This window comes from Antrostomus carolinensis, unplaced genomic scaffold, assembly GCF_000700745.2.
Source record: "Antrostomus carolinensis isolate BGI_N321 unplaced genomic scaffold, ASM70074v2 scaffold10503, whole genome shotgun sequence".
In the NCBI taxonomy this organism is placed as follows: domain Eukaryota; kingdom Metazoa; phylum Chordata; class Aves; order Caprimulgiformes; family Caprimulgidae; genus Antrostomus; species Antrostomus carolinensis.
This window is the reverse complement of record NW_010304539.1, coordinates 9197-26810: the sequence shown is the minus strand read 5'-3', so window position 1 is coordinate 26810 and position 17614 is coordinate 9197.

The window sequence follows — 17614 nt, the reverse complement described above, 5'->3', positions numbered from 1 at the left end:
TTTTCCAGTAACTGGTGTTCTCCTACAGTATCCCAGCTACACGCACTCATCCCTCTCCTCCAGCCTTGCACTTATTTTTATCCTACCTTATACTAAAGTAAGCTGCTGAACTTTCCCCAGTAGCCCTGATTTTTAAAATCCCAATAACTCCTTGTCAAATCAGATTTCCACCAGGGCAGAGAGTTTCTAATTATCTATTACACGAGCTGAGATTCAGTTTGGTGCCCATAGCACAATTTTCAACCTTCCTCCAATTTGCAAAACCACCAGCTCCCCGTTCCTCAATAGCAGCAGATTTTTTTCTGAAAACATGTGAATATTTTATTTTATTATTTTAGTAAAATATTATTTTGTTTAAAATAAATATTCATTTTATTTATTTATATAAAATATTATTTTATTTTCACTTTCAGGATAACAATGTGGTATTACATACGTATTTTTGAAAGAGGATTGATTTTTATTGTACTCACTATTCATTTATTATCTGCAAGGGCAGAAAATCAGAAGAACATTGTAAGACCTGATGAGACTTGGCTCATGAATGCATCTCCACACCGAGGAAGAGACCTTTCTTCTGCTCCTTGGGCAAATCGATGAGGTTTTAGTGGGTTTTATGTGATTTGCTGTTCAAACTTCATTCCTGCCAGAGCTTTTTTTTCCCTCCCAATCTTACCTATTCCAAGTCTGTGGCAGGAAATGGTAAGTATCTGCTGAAAATTTAATCGGTTCATCAAAACCTTTTGGGTATTGTATTAATAATTAATTCAACACGAGTCAACATAACTCAACGCAGTCGTGTTTAATGGAATAATAAAATCTAGAGATGGTAAAATTTGTTAGTGTACCTCTATCCTCCTGCTGTCTGTGCAGGATATATATATATACAGGGTATATTTTATCTCCACTGTACATTTAACACCCATTTTCCAGTACAATGCCTGATTATTTTTCTTTCCATGCTATTTTTGACATATACGAGCAGTTTAATTTCTCTTCCATAAACAAATCTGAGACCTCCTGTATTGTAATATCCACGTTTTTTTTTTTCCTCCAGCAGTAAAAACTTTTCACATTAAGCTGAGTTTATTCTTGTCTCAGCAGGGAGCTGGCACCCTCACCTCCACGGGATCTGGCAGTAAATACTGGGACACATTGAGACACTCTGGCAAGAAACTTGAGGAGGAAAGGACAAAAAAAAAAAGGAAAGGACCCAAGGAAATTAGAAGGTTCTCCTCCATTCTATCACGATGGAAAAATCATATCAGAAAATATTCCAAAACTCACTGGTGCATCTTCACCCACAGATGAGCTGCCTATCCACCTCGATACTTTAATTTCATACACCACCAGTTTCCAAGTGAACAAATACAAGGATGTTCTGGAGTCCAAATATCCAAGTGTATTTTCTTCCACTCCATTCACCCCAACGTTGCTATAATATACTGTTGTGTTAGGAGTTAGGGCTGAAAGAGTTCTCTTTTGTTTAAAAGAAACTTTAACCCATCCTGGCTCCTCACTGCCCTGCCTGGGATGCTGGGAAGCCAACAGAGGTGGAGGAATCCCATCCCCATCCTTACACATCACCCAGCTATCGCTCCAAAGCAAAGTCTTCAAAGGCAATTATCTTCTGCTTTAACCTCCAACAACCTCGGTTCAAAGGTCAGGGCCCAATAAATGAGATTTCTGCTCAATTGTCTAATCACCGTTAATCTTGTTAGAGTGATCCTCAGCTCCATCTGTTCCCTGACCTCTCTTGCTTGCACTTTTCCCATTCCTTCCGTCTTTCTCCCTCTTTTTCATTTCCTAGGACTTCTCCAAGCACGTTTATATATCTTTTCCTTTTGCTATATTTGGAATTCTCAGCTCTGCTTTCTTCTTTTTTTTTTTTAACTACATTTCAAATGCTTCCAATTTCTGAATCTCTCTTATTTAAGGTCCAACACAAGGTGTACTGAAAATGCTCTTTGTTTTCAAGTTGATTTCCTCTGTGTCCTAAATTACTGCTACATTTTCACAAGCTATTTTTTCCCCGTGTCCTTTGAACAACCCAACTCAACAGAGCCAGATACAGAAACTCTTTCACCTTGTCAAGACCTTTTCTTTCCATTACATTTCCCCCTCCATTAAGTTTTTTTTTTCCTTTTCTTTTGGTCATTGTTTCAGTCATAGATATATTGACAGTCTCTATTCACGCTCTTTTATTTTTGCCTCTCCTGCTTTTATGCTGGTGTAGGTGTTGATGAATTTCTTAATAAAAATAGCAAGCTGTTCTCCATTAAAAAAACCCCAAAATAAAACCAAAAAAACCCCAAAACCTTAGCAGAATTATGCTGTGCACGTTCTTTCTGTTTCAATAGTGTTGATTCAATCAATTGTCTACCAGGATTTTCTCAACTGCAGGAGAAAGAGATGCTTAAAAGGTAAAAAAAAGGAAAAAAAAAGAGAAAAAAAAAAAGAAACCTTTAAAGCAACGTGTAGAACAAAACTGGAAGTTTTGCATCCTCAGATATGTCATTTTTGTGTCAAATTGTAAAAATCCCAGGCATTATCCACCTGACAGTGTACATGCCTATGTTTCTATATTTAGGAGATAAGCTGAATAGCTAACTTGAATTTACCAGCCACGGATCACGTGGCAGGCGTAGCGTGGGACAATGCTCTTCTTCTGCACCATGAATTTCTCTTCCCTTCTTCTTTTATTTTAAAGAAGAAAAAACATAGCTCAGCTCTTAATTCATTTCTTTGAATGCTTATCCTGATAATATTTAAATTAAAGATTTTTTTTTGGTGTTTCCTCCTGGCAGCTTTAGGGTTATTCTGTAGGAAGGAGGTGGGAGAAACAGTCTTGGTTCCCCTGAAACAACATATAAAATATTAACAACCAGCAATATCCTTCTGTCACAAAGACACTGCTACCCAGGTCTCTTCTTATTACATTCACTTCAAAGGATTGCTGGGGAGATCCAAATCGAAATCCCTGGGATGCCTCTGCCCCCTGCCCCTGCTTTTCATGCAGCCTTGGTCCCTGCGTGTGAACCTCTCCCCTCGAGGTCAGACCTTTCCAAGTGGCTTTTCCACTGCCTGCTCCATCACTCACAGTGGAGACTCCATTAGATACGGGGAGTTATAAAGCATGATCTCAGAGACATTTTCCTTCCCATCCTTTTCCTTCCCTCTTTTTTTTCTTGCTCAAATATTGATTTTCCATGAAAATTGTAAAGCTGTATTATTTGTACCTTTCTGGTATTCTTAAATAATTATCACAGAATCATCGAATCATGGAACATTGTGAGCTGGAAGGGACCCACAAGGACCATGGAGTCCAACTCCTGTCCCTGCACAGGACAAGCCCAACATTCACACCATGTCCCTCAGGGCCTTGGCCAAATGCTGCTGGAATCTTGTCAGGCTTGGTGCCATCAGCACCTCCCTGGGGAGCCTGTGCCAGTGCTCCACCACCCTCTGCCTCAAGAACCTTTTCCTCATGGCCAACCTCACCCTCCCCTGCCACATCTTCCTGCCATTCCCTCTGCTCCTGGCATTCGTTGGTGGCCAGAGAGAAGAGATCAGCGCCTGCCCCTCCTCTTCCCCTTGGGAGGAAGTTCTAGACCCCCAGGAGATCTCCTCTCAGTCTCCTCTTCTCCAGGCTCAACAAACCCAGTGACTAATGCACATGTTGTCCATGAGGGAGCCTTAGGGAGGAGGGACAGCCACTCCTTTGAGGGTTGAAACCTCAGTAGACAACTTTAGGGCAGTATGTGGTCCATGGAGATGGGACTTCAGGGCACACCATCTTTGCAGACCACCTCATGCTCTGCAGCTTTCCAGAGCCAGCTGACCTCTCTGCTTGGCTGTCATTGAAGGTTTCTGCAGTAATGTGTCCCAAAAACTTGTATTCCAGCTCAATTACACAGATTTACTGCTCTAGTCGGCAGTATTCACTTAAGATTTGGTAATGCTCATCCATGTATCTTCTAATTCCTTCCAAAGCATTGATGCTCATGTCCATCTTTTTTTTTTCCAAAGAATAATCAGGCCATGTGCTTTTCACCATTTCTCAGGGAGCTCAGCAAACTATATAATCACACCTTTCATTGGATTATATCTCATCTCAAAGAAGTTGTGGCTGCTCCTCCCTGGAAGTGTTCAAGGCCAGGTTGGATGAGGCTTTGAGCAACCTGGTCTAGTGAAAGGTGTCACTGTTCATGGAACTGGATGAGCTTTAAGGTCCCTTCCAACCCAAACCATTGTATGATTTTCCCTGCCCTGCTCCTTCCCCCATATGGTTGGGATTGTCCTGTGCAGGGACAGGAGTTGGACTCCATGATCTTTGTGGGTCCCTTCCAGCTCACAATGTTCTATGATTCGAAATCCACAGCCTCCAGGTAGCCCATGTCACACTGCGAGTGGCTTCTCACAGCAAGTGAAGACATTGACACCCTGGGAAGGGGGCCTGGGGCTCGTGCATCACCCCAAGCACAAATACAGGGAACCCCTGGACCATCCATCACCCCTTTCCTCCTCCTCCATTCCTATCTTGGCTCATGCTGCCAAACCAGTGCCAAGGAGAGGAGGGAGCCTTGTCCCAAACCTCCTGCCAGGTTTTGGGGTTCAAGACCTGTCCCCAGCAATGTGCCACCTCTCCCCAGTGCTCCCCTCCAAGCCTTTGGGACAGGATAATCCAATCACAGGTTCCTCGGAGCCAAAACTACTCCAAAAAAAAAAGTTTCACCCCATTCCTTCTTTAAAACTGTGAGACAAACCTTTGGAGATGATGAAGCATCTATAATTGTGTTTGAAATCAAATTTGGGGCTCAGAGGGTCCCTTGCACAGCCTACAGCCTCGGCCCGTGGACTTCAAAAGACCTTCAGCTTCTCAAAAAGCCACGGCTGTTGAAAAGAAAAGCCTTTTTGAAGGCCACAGGGGCAGCCGAATGGGTTATCACTTGGTTTAAAAGTCAATCCTGATAAAGTCCCAATCCAGCAAAGTACTTCAGCCAAGTCCTTGCGGTGAAGCAGCTGTTTTGTCAGGGCTGGGTGGGTTTTACAGACTCAACTGCAGCCTGTTCACATGGAAATGACATTTTTCTGTTATCTACACTGAGCACTGGTAATTTTTTTTCCAATGCTGACTCTGCAAACTGCAATAATGCTGAAAGCACCGCAATTTTGGTTTTTCTTCTTTTCTTCTGCAGATGCAAAAAGGTTCAGCCCTTCCTTCACAACACCCCATGGCAAACCTGAGCAGGTTTGAGGGACACAGGTACCACTGAGAACTCAACTGAGTTGAGGAAGAAATTCTTGGCTGTGAGGGTGGTGAGACAGTGTCCCAGGTTGGCCAGAGAAGCTGTGGCTGCTCCTCCCTGGAAGTGTTTGTGGCCAGGTTGGATGAGGCTTTGAGCAACCTGGTCTAGTGGAAGGTGTCCCTGCTGCTGGCAGGGGGGTTGGGACTGGATGAGCTTTAAGGTCCCTTCCAACCCAAACCAGTCTGGGATTCTAGGATATGATTCTATAACTCAATTGCCTTCAAAAGGCAGTTTTGGGAATGCTCCAGGCCACCCATCTGGGACCATTTCAGGTAGGGGTTTTCAGCTCCTTGTTGTCACACCTCTGCAGGGAAAAAAAGAGATCTTCTAGCATTTAACAGAATTTATGGATTTTCATAGAATCATAGAATCATGGGATGGTTTGGGTTGGAAGGGACCTTAAAGCTCATCCAGTCCCAACCCCCCTGCCAGCAGCAGGGACACCTTCCACTAGACCAGGTTGCTCAAAGCCTCATCCAGCCTGGCCTTCAACACTTCCAGGGAGGAGCAGCCACAGCTTCTCTGGGTCAGTGTCTGACCTGGGCCAGTGTCTGACCACCTGGGCCAACCTGTTCCAGTGTTTCACCACCCTCACAGTGAAGAACTTCTTCCTAATATCTAATCTAAACCTGCCCTCTTTCAGCTTAAAGCCATTTTGACATGCCCCACATGTTCAGACCTGGCTATCAGTCTTCAATCTCCCCCAATCTGAACCTGAGGGACCATCTCCAGCAGCATACTGCTACGGATGGCCCAAGAAATACCTTCTCAGCAAAATGTCGAGCTTCACCTCTCTCTGATAATACCTGCACACAAAGAAATTACATCAGAAATGACTTCCCTCAATCTCAGTAAAAGCACATTAGGAAAAAAATTCCATTTCTAGGAAAAAGACTTGACAGCTGTGTTGAAATTACCTCTGGTAATTTTAACTGAGTGGAAGCTTTTCTATTCAATTGCACCAAAAATGTAAAGCGTGTCATTTATTAAAGCTTTTATGTCTGACATTCAGTCTGGTACCTGACGATATCTTTCGAACAATCTGGAGATCATGCAGCTAATGTACTTGGAAATGGTCGAATTAGGAATGGTGGAAAGTCATTAAATGTGAAATTAAATGGGACTCTCTAGGTTCTTGAAGGTAAGCTGTAAAAAAATCCTCTGCAAAAGTCAGAAAATATCCCCCATGTTATCTGCCTGAGCTTCCACGTTCTTCCTTTAATAGTGACAAGTCGTTGACTTGAGCATCACACGGGTTTTGCTGTGATCAAGGGGGAGAACCTGCAGGCTCCCACAAAAATGAACCATCGAGTCTTCTCCTCGCCATTTGCACCAGCTCCTGGCTCAGTCTGAGCTTTTTTAGCTGGATTTCAAAGGTTTAAAGAAATGCCATGGAAGTGGGCTGACACTCTGACAAGCCAGGCTATTTTCTACCCAAGGGTTTTTAAATGAGAAGCATCTAAGAGTACATCATAAGGCTGCCTCCAAGGGGCAATTCCAGGGAAGGACAAAAACCTCATTTAGACCAGACTATTAAGAACCACAGAGAAATAAATATACAAAAATAGCTGAAGGAAAAATGCCTGTCAAATGTTTAGGCCAAATCAAACAGCCTAAAAGATCACAGAGTCACAACATGGTGGGGGTTGGAAGGGACCTCAGGAGATCATCCAGTCCAACCCATGTGGTTCCCTACAGCAGGTTGCACAGGAAAGTGTCCAGGTGGGTTTGGACATCTCCAGAGATGGAGACTCCACACCCTCTCTGGGCAGCCTGTCCCAGGGCTCCAACACCCTCACAGGAAAGAAGTTTTTCCTTAAGTTTGTCTGGAACTTCTGGGGTTCCAGTTTTTAAAAGATGAACTAAGCAAAGGCAGAAGAAAAGTCCAACTAAAGGGCAGTGACTGAAGTTTCACGAGCACCAGAGGAGCCCTGAAGATGACCAGTGTGTGTGTGAAAAGGATATTTACAGATATTAATGGGTTTTTGGAGATGTGATGAAGATGTCAATAATTTCTTGGCAAAGTAATGACTATGCATGTTTGGACAGGACAAAGCTTTGTAGAGAGACGAGTGGACCTGCACCACAGGTGGAACCATCCTCATCCGGTGCCACAATAAAAAATGCTCCTTCTTGAGACTGCAGCGGTGTTCAGAAGTCCATTCCCAATTTCAGTGACAACTCCAGTGTCACACTCCTGTCTTGACGCTGCTGCAGCTATAGGGGATATAACACCCCCTCCAGCTTGAACCCAAAACAGACTTTGACCTTTTTTCACTCCTGAAGTCGCTCAGCTGAAGCGCACGTTCCCAGACACGAAGCCGGAGGCCCCGTTCCCTCTGCCACTCCTGTTGTCTGCAAGGCACCCGCAGCACCTTGATAGGGACACACCACGTGTGCAGCTTAAAAAGCCTCCTTTGATTTGTTTAATGAGCTGCTTATTGCCAAAGATGAAAGAAAGAAGCGTGGCAACTAACAAACCTGGGGAGTGCAATGAATTTTGTTTTCTAGCACTTCTTGATGAACAAAAAGACAAGTTTCTTGGCTTTGTACATGAGCTCACTACATCCAGGCTCTGGAAAAGTGTCTATAGAGGGTACCAAAGCCCTGGGACATCATTTTGGGAAGGGGACCAGGAATGACACCCAGAGAACATGGTGTCCCAGGGGTTTCCATACTCCTGCCTCCCACCTGCAAAATCCAATCGCACCATCATCCCCAGCAGGGAAGGGGCCAAGAGTCAGAGCTTACTGGTTTCATTATTAGCTGCTATCTAATTGATCTAAAGAATAGTTTTTAAAATGACATCATAGAGCTGAGATGGACCATCCACAATTTCTCCACAATTGCTCCAGACCCTGTGATACGGTTCAAACAGCTGAGGGAACTGGGGTTTGATGAGTTTAAAGGGCTCGATGAGTTTAAAGGGCTTTTCAAATTGAGGCAATGCTGTGAAACAAGTGTTTTTTTCACAGGATGAATTAATTTTTGCAGGTCTGGGAGTCTGAGAAATGGTTTTATTCCTTTCATGTGTCATAGTCATATTTTCACAAATTACTTTGCAAATAACTGGTGTTCTTTAATAGGGAAGCTGGACAAAATAAAGCAGAACTGTCAAATATTGCTGTTAAGTGGCTTTTGCAGGTTCTTCACAACCATACAAGGCTGAAAAGAGCTAAAAGTTTACAGATAAAGTTATGATGTTCATTCATCTTAATGGTTGCACTGGTGAGTAGATATTAGCAGTCCTGGTACTGGGCTGTGGAAACCTGGTTTGCACGTCCATGGGTAACGTTGCAAACAGGGAGATGATTGATTGTATTCTGCACTGGATTTATACTTGAATTAGTGGTGTTGTGTGCATAGGCAATAAATACAGGCATGGCTGGAGCATGGTCACAGCAGCAGATCAGGAACAAAAGTCCTTCCTCGCTGACTCTAGAATGCTGCTGAGGTCAACCTGGGCAGGAGCTGGGACTGGAAGGGACCTTAAAGCTCATCCAGTCCCAACCCCCCTGCCAGCAGCAGGGACACCTTCCACTAGACCAGGTTGCTCAAAGCCTCATCCAACCTGGCCGAGACCACTTCCAGGTGGGACCAGCCACAGCTTCTCTGGCCAACCTGGGACACTGTCTCACCACCCTCACACCAAAGAATTTCTTCCTCACATCTCAGCTCCATCTCCCCTCTCCCAGTTTAAACCATCACCCCTTGTCCTGTCACTCCCTGCCCTTGGCCAAAGTCCCTCCCCACCTTCCTGGAGCCCCTTCAGGTACTGGGAGGCTGCTGGAAGTTTTCCCTGGAGCCTTCTCTTCTCCAGGCTGAACAGCCCCAACACCCAGGACACGGTTATTGGCCTCTGTGCTGCCAGCGCACGTTGCCGGCTCATGTTGAGCTTCTCCTCCCCCAGCACCCCAAGTCCTTCTCCTCAGAGCTGCTCTCCAGCCATTCTCCACCCAGCCTGGATTTGTGCTTGAGGTTGCCCTGACCCAGGTGCAGGACCTTGCCCTTGGTCTTGTTGAATTCATGAGGTTTGCATGATCCCAGTAGTTTCCCAGTGCTCTGCTCTCCCACAGCCCTCACACTGGAGGAACCAAACCCCCTCAGCTCCAGCAAATATATTAACATATTTCCACAGGGTACCAAAGGGAGGACCCTTTTCTTCTGGATTCAGCCACAGCCAGGTAGATCAGTCCCACTTTTGGCTCCTTTGGGAGAGCGTGGCAGGAAAGCTTGTGCTCATCATGTTAAAAACGACTATTTCCACTGTCTAGACAGGAGCCTTCAATCTCCAGGGCCATCAGTCTGTAGCCCTGACAAAGACTGAATGAAAAGCAAAACCTAATTACTTACATATTACTCCATCTGACATCTTAAATATTAAGACATCTGTCTAGTCTAAAATCAGTCACATAAAGGTGGTTGTGGCACCTTAGGCTTAGGAAATTTTGACTAGATGAGGTGATAATGTTCTTTGGTTCGTTTGGGCTCCTGGTATAATATGATTTGGTTTTCCTCAGATGCAAGGGCCTCATGTTGTGAAGTTTGGGTCCCACCTGCCATGAACTTTATGCTATTTCTCTTTGCCTCTGGACATATTTTCCATAATAGTCCAAGTGCATTAACATGAAATTTAAGGCAATACATCCATTTTTTTTTTGAAAAGTAAGCATTATGTAAAATGAGTGTAAATGTCATGCGTTTTCATAACTGTCAAACTATCGCAATTTCTTTGTTATTTTATGGATTGAAAAATTGAAGCAAAGAGGGCAAATGCTTGCCTGAGGCTACACATTCAATAGCAGAATAAAAATGGACAATAACACACTAAGGTCAGGGCAGAGAAATATTAACATTTTGTCAGCCTGAAGCATTCAGGAAGCCCAGGACACGAGACCTCACACCGTGTTTATATTCCTAAAGCTCACCATTGTCAAGCTCTCTGCCTTTGGAGGTGTATTTCCAGCCCTTTAACTGAAAAGCAGATTAAAAAGGCCGAAAAGAAAAATAATTGAAAATAGTGAAAAGAAAGACTGCTGAAATCTGGTGTATTTGCAGGAATTTAAGTCGGTGCCTTAAGAAAAAAAGAGTAAAGGATAAATTGTGGCTCACGATAATGTTGGGAAAGCCAGAAGAATGTGTTATGCTGGTGTTGAAACTGGCTGAGCCTGAGCAGGGACAGCTGAGAGGGGACATTTGGGGACAAATTCAGCAAGTGCTGAATTTGCTTGTTCATATTCTGCTGGTGAGTGTTCCCCAACGCCCTGCCCACGCTCAGCTCCCTGCTTGCAGCCTCTGCTTCGGGCAGTTCACAGAGCTGGAAAATACTTGGCAAAAATCATAGAAATTGAAAAGAAATGAAGAATTTTGAAAACTTCTCCTTAGCCAAAGAAGTAAAACTGATTTAGCAAACAAGCCTTGTTTTTGTTTAGGGAAAGGAACTGCTGTGTCTGCCATAGTCCCTTGTGAAAATGTGTTTTGATGCAGTATGCTGTATGTGCCATTCCTAAAACCTGTGGATTTTGTGTAGCCAAATCACAAAGCATGACAGTTTATTTTGTGTAACAAACCATATTTGTGCTCTTCTTTGCCTAAAAAAAAAAAAAGAAAAAGAAAAAAATGAACTCTAAAAAAAAAAGAAAACAGGGGAATTCAGTATTAAAAAATGAGAAAAAGGCATTGAATTGCCTCTGTAGCTGTTGGCAGTTTCGTGGTGCCTCGTGCCCGTGGGAGCTGTGCAGAGCTCGCTACATCGGCCTCTGAACCTGGGGGATTTGTTCATCTTCCAGACAGAGCAGAAAAGGGCTGTCCCGTGTGCTGATGAGACTCCCCCTGGCATTTTGGGGTGAGTGGCTGGAGCCCCAAGGTCCAAAAGCATCAAAACTCTGGTACGAGGCCTCTTTTTGAAGTCCAGATTTCAGCTGTTGGTCGCCTTGTGAGTGGGACACAGAGGTTGTGAGGTTATAACAGGGATCTGCCGTCAGCACAGGTGGGGATTGTACATTTATCTGGATATTTGTGTTTCACAAAATCCCAGCATGGCCTTGACTGGAAAAGCCCTTTAAACTCATCGAGTCCAACCATGAACCCAACACTGACAAGTCCCTTATGACTAACCCATGTCCCTCAGCACTATGTCTACACGACTCTTCAATCCCTCCAGGGATGGGGACTCCACCACTGCCCTGGGCAACCCCTTCCAATGCCTCAGAACCCTTGCAGCAAAGAAATTCTTCCTCACATCCCATCTCAACTGCCCTGGCCACAACTGGAGCCCATTTCCTCTTGTCCTGTCCCTTGGGCCATGGTTGGACAGACCCACCCCCACCTCTCTCCACCCTCCTCCAAGGGACTTGCACAGAGCCACAAGGTCTCCCCTCAGCCTCCTTTTCTCCAGGCTCAACACCCCCAGTTCCCTCAGCCACAAGGGAACTCAGCACACTTGTGCTCCAGACCCTTCACCAGCTCCGTTCCCTTCTCTGGACACGCTCCAGCACCTCCATGTCCTTCTTGGACTCAGGGGCCCAACACTGAACCCAGCACTCCAGCTGCGGCCTCACCAGTGCCCAGGACAGTTTCATTGAACTGCACAATATAAAAACATGTTTCTACCAGAAATTCAGAAATACACTGCCCTGTGTTTTTCCCCTCCCCACTTTGGTTGACTTGCCCTGATGTGTCCTCTCCTGACAGAGCCCATTCCATGTGCCACCCTTACCTGATTGAATTAGTGACAGCCCACGGTAAATATTTAAGAGGAAAAATTCCGCAGCGTGACGAGCAGACTTTTTGCAAGTTGGCACAACAACAGAAGGAGAAACAAAGACCTCTAAGAAATACCAGGAAGAATTATCAAAGAGTCTTCGGGTCTCACATGCCAGAGCTGCAGCTACAACCCTGCACCCGCATCGCGTTTTGCTGATCTGGAGGCTCATTAGTGGAAACACAGCTGTTTTCTCCAGGAAATTGTCAGCCTCTTGATGTCACACTGACTTGGTGGGGGGAGCTGTTTTAATTACCACCTGCAAACAGCCAGCCAGTGTTTACAAGTTGCAAGAGGCTCTCCCCTGGGGAAGGATCCAGAGCTCACTTAACTCTTTAGTGCTGTGATCCAGGGATTTATTTACTTCTGTTTGTATTTGCTCAAAGCCCAGGAGCAGCGATGGATGTGCCTTGGGATGGGCTGATACAGAAGCAGCAGCATAAATGTCAGTTGACATGAAGTTAAGAACTCAAGAGCTGGTCAACTCAGGCTGAGGTGCCAAGAAAGTGCAGCCACAGCTTCTCTGGGCAACCTGGGACACTGCCTCACCACCCTCACAGCCAAGAATTTCTTCCTCAGGTCTCAGTCTTCCCTCTTCCAGTTTAAGGCCATTAAAGCCACATTAAAGACTTAATATTGCACATTCTGGTAAGATAAATATCATTCTTGAGGTTCTCATATTTTATTAGCTATTCAATATGCGATTCCTATGGCAGCACTGCAAGTCTGGAGGCTCTTCAAGGTTATCCACATCAAAAAAAAAACCAACAAAAACCTGAGAACATAACACAAAAAAGCTAAAAATGCAACACAGGCCCCAAATCAGCAAGACTTTAAATACCTTCTGCTGCTCTGAGGCTGATGACATTGCACACTGAGCTCACCACTGTGAACGTCTGGTACCCAAACAGCTACAACCCACGAAGAGGAAGAGGAGGAGGAGGAGGGGTGGTGTGAAAGCTTGGCCTTGTTTCTCCAGCATCACTGCTGTGCGCTCGAGAAAGCCAAGCACAGCTCTGGGATGATGCTTGTGCTCCAACAGGAATGTGAAGTGGTGTGGGAAGAAGGAGAGGGAGCCAAGCAGCTGGCTTCAATTAATCATCCGCTCTCTCGGAGGCTGGGAGGATGACTCTGGGGTGCTGAAGAACAAACCTCATTGGTTGTGGAGAGGGATGGAGAGGAGGTGGGTGGTGGGGGCAGGCTGAGATGTGGTGGGGAGATCTCAGAACACGTTGGTTGGGCACGTTGGGGAGCCAGGGGGATAGATCTGCAAATAGCATTGAGCCAACGACCAGATAAATACAGTTATTTCAGTTCTGACCTCATGAGAGTTTGGGGGAAGGGTTGATAACTGTAGTTGTTATAAATACTGTTATTTTGTGGGTTTTCTTAATCTTTCCATCTTCAAGTTCTCATTTCTGTTTCTTTCCTCTGTAGCTAATTCACCCTCGATTGCTCTCAGGGGCTCTGCAAGCAGTAGGATAGTTGATGTAGCTGAAGTTTAACAGCTCCACGTGTGGGAAAAATGCTCCAGCTGCTACCAAGAGCAGCATTTATAACTGTGGTTTTCAGTGTGTTTTTAAAAGCACAGGTAAAACCATATCTATGGAAGCGTAGTTCTCCCAGTTCCTGTCCCTTCTGCATCTAAATAAGACCCCAACCCTGAAGGAACATCTCCTCTATGTAAAAACCACCACATTTCCCTAAAGGCCTGTCTCTACCCTACATAAATAAAATCACAGCCCCTCCAGGCCTGTCAGTGCTCGGCATTAATGAGCCTGCAAAATCGTTTCTTCTCTCATTTGGTTTGGCAGCGCAGATGCTTAAGTCTCTCAATGTGTTTGTTATCCAGAAAGTTTGGAAAATGTAAAGTATGCCTGAGAGAAATGCCAAATCCCTTCACTCATGGGGGAAGCGTTCATAGAACTTAGGAAAAAAGCACTCTCAGAGGTGGTGTTTACTGTGTGCATTAAAACTTCCCAGTTAAGAACTGGCTGTACCTGCTCGAGAGTTACCTGCTAATCACCAGGAGCACCCAGAGAATGCCAAAAATGGGGAGTTTCTGCAAAGTCCCCATGTGCAGCCCAGGCAGGACACATCTGTTGGCAGCACCAAGGAGAGATGTTGCTTTGTTTTATAATACTAGGAAAGAGTTGTCAGATTTCCATGCCAAAGTGGAAGGGTGTTCTGGGGAATCTTTTGGTTTGGTTTGGTTTGGTTTGGTTTGGTTTGGTTTGGTTTTTAAACTTGTGTCTAAACTGAAAGTCAAACCCATGGACTGCCAGCACTGCCCACGGACTTCAAGAGATGGGGTGGGTTACTCTTACTCTTACTTTTACCCTTCAGAAAGGGTTAAATACCTGAATGCTGCAGTGACATCAAGCTGGTGGTATCTGTCCTCCAAAGTCCTTGTGTTTGGTGAGATCTAGAGGAGACCAGGAACTCAAGAGCATTGCAGGTAAGCTGGGATCCAAACGCAGCTTTCCACAGCAGGTCCTCACCTGCGAGGGATGGGGGTTAGTGGGGAGCATCACCACCGGGGTGGTCATCCCCCACAGCTCACGTGTGCACCGAAGTGATCTGCTCTGCATGGTGCCATGTTACACAGAATCCCAGCATTGCCTGGGTTGGAAAAGCCCTTTAAGGTCATGGAGTCCAACCATGAACCCAACACTGACAAGTCCCCTATGACTAACCCATGTCCCTCAGCAAACGTTGTGCTCACCAACGTTGTGCTCACCTGGTTCAGAGCTCTGCAGGCTGAAGTCATGATGTCTAAGAAGGGATTAACTACAGCAGTGCTCGGGCTTCTGGTCCTCTTAGCCATCTGTAATGTCAGTGTGAAATCAGCAAGTGCTCCATTTCCTCACCCATTTTTCTATAACCTTGAAAGAAAGGGATGTAAGAGCTCCTCATCCGAGCAATGAAATACTGGAAGGGACTACTCCCAACATCTGCTCCAGGCAAACCTGACCTGAGCTCAGCTTCTACCAGCTAAGGGACAGAGCAGGTCCAGCTTCTGCCATCTCCTCCTTCCAGCGGGTGCAGTCGGGCAGGAACCCAGCGGAGACGTTGGGATTTCAGCTCCAAAGCATCTGGCTCCCTCTTGTGCTCCCGGTGTTTATGGCAGGAGAAGTCGGATGGGACAAAGTCTGTCTGGGGGAGGTGGTCCCTGCTCATCTCTTCGTGTCCAGCCTGAGGAGCAGATCACATCAGTAGCTGTTAGTCAAGACCTGACCTGATATAAGCTTATGTGATATTGAAATTCTTCACTGTGAGGGTGGTCAGACACTGGAACAGGTTGGCCAGAGAAGCTGTGGCTGCTCCTCCCTGAAAGTGTTGAAGGCCAGGTTGGATGAGGCTTTGAGCAACCTGGTCTAGTGGAAGGTGTCCCTGCTGATGGCAGGGGGGGTGGGACTGGATGAGCTTTAAGGTCCCTCCCAACCCAAACCAGTCTGGGATTCTTGTGATTCCTGTGATTCCTGTGCTATGGACCATCTCCATGTTCTGGGATCCTTGAGCTTGCCAGGAAATACCAAGCTGTTCCTGGAGCACGGTGAGGGAATAGGGTGTGCAGCTCCATCTGCACTACGTGCAGCCTGTCGCTCGTAGCTTGCTGGGGTGTGAGTTGTGACTGTCAGCCATAGCTTCCACCTTGGAGAAAATCCACCCTTCTTCTGCGCCATCGGGTCCAAGCGACAGCGCTGCCATCTGTACGTACCGCGCTCGGCGTGCCACACGCTTCCTCCTCCGCAGTGTCAGAAACTTAAGGAGTATGAAATTATTTCACCTTCACAAAGATAACAGAACTTTGTTTTTCCAGTATTTTATATATCAGGGTTGGGTTTTTTGTGTCGCTGCTCCTGATACAAAGGTGGGAGCAGAAAGAAATGGGACAATCCACCTGAAAAATGGCTTTAATGCAATGTTCCAGCAGAACATTAGAGGTAGTGTTTCTTCTTAACTCAGTTACTTCTAGGAGATTTCTTTAAAGGTCATTAATGGGTGTCAGGAGAGAAAGGAAAGAAAAAGGGACTTGTTTGCCAACAGATGTTCTGCAACTCGCTATAGCGAAGGAAAAACTAAGTACAACCAGACTGGGCTCTGCAAATTCTGAATTGTTGTGCAGTTTTGACTCTTTTTTTCCATTTTTTATTTTTAAATTGTAATTAAAATTGATCTTTTTATTTTTTTTTTTTTTCTCTTAGCCAAGTTGTGTTGTTTCTGGTAAAAGTCTCTGCACAGCGTGCCCATTCAGCTGAATATTAGGACACTCACACCTGCTATGGCACAGTGGAACTGAGACCACCTTGCGAAAACAGGCTGCAAGAATTTGGGTCCAATGAGGGTGTATCACACCCCAGTGGTTACTGTGACTCATCCCCACAAAAAAAATACGGGGAGATCTTATAGTGGCCTTCCAATACCTGAAGGAGCTACAAGAAAGCTGGGGAAGGACTTTTCATAAGGGCAGTTAATGACAAAACAAGGGGAAATGGGTTTAAGCTGAAAGAGGGGAGGTTTAGATTAGATATTAGGAAGAAGTTCTTCACTGTGAGGGTGGTCAGACACTGGAACAGGTTGTCCAGAGAAGCTGTGGCTGCTCCTCCCTGGAAGTGTTCTCGGCCAGGCTGGATGAGGCTTTGAGCAACCTGGTCTAGTGGAAGGTGTCCCTGCTGCTGGCAGGGGGGTTGGGACTGGATGAGCTTTAAGGTCCCTTCCAATCCAAACCAGTCTGGGATTCTATTCTATGATTCTATCTTCAGGCAGCCTGCTGCAGAAATCAGGGAAGACTCCCATCCTCTAATGGTAGGTGAAAACGGTAAATATCTACATGTGATTTCACTATGCTCTGAGTTTAAAAGAGAGGGGTGGAAAAGGTCCTCTCACCAGTGACCACAGCAGATTGAAGGGTAAAAGCCAAAAGGACAAGAAATGAGTTATTTTGAATTAAATTGGCTGGAAGCCACATATCCTGTAAACACCCACCAGCCACACTGAATGCAGCAGAAGTCACCCCAGAAACGTTGTGCAACGGAGAAGGAATTTCCCCAGCGTTAGCTTGGCCCTGCTCTACAGCTGCTTTTCTCTTGCACAAGATGTGCAACAAAACAGGAACGTGTTTGTGTGTGTGTGTTTGTTTACAGGAGCCTCCTGAGAGCCAAACCGGAGCCAAGTGAGAACCTCAGCTTCTCCGGATACGCACGCTGCTAAATCCATCTCCTCTCTCCTGGTGGGAGTATGTCACCATCTGACCCTGATACCATTCCGAGAGAACATCACCTTCTGCTTAAACAATGAGATGTTGAAATATCGTCACATATCAGCTGGGCTTAGTCAAGTTTATAGTCTAAAATAGAAAAATAAGGAGACTTGAGGCATCAAAATTTTGCAATAGGGTAGAGAAGGTCGTGATGCCAAAATAAACCAGTTTTGTGAAGACAGAAGTGTTGCCAACAGGCTGAAAGATCACAGAATCACAGCATGGTGGGGTTGGAAGGGACCTCAGGAGACCATCCAGTCTGCCAAAGCAGGTTCCCTA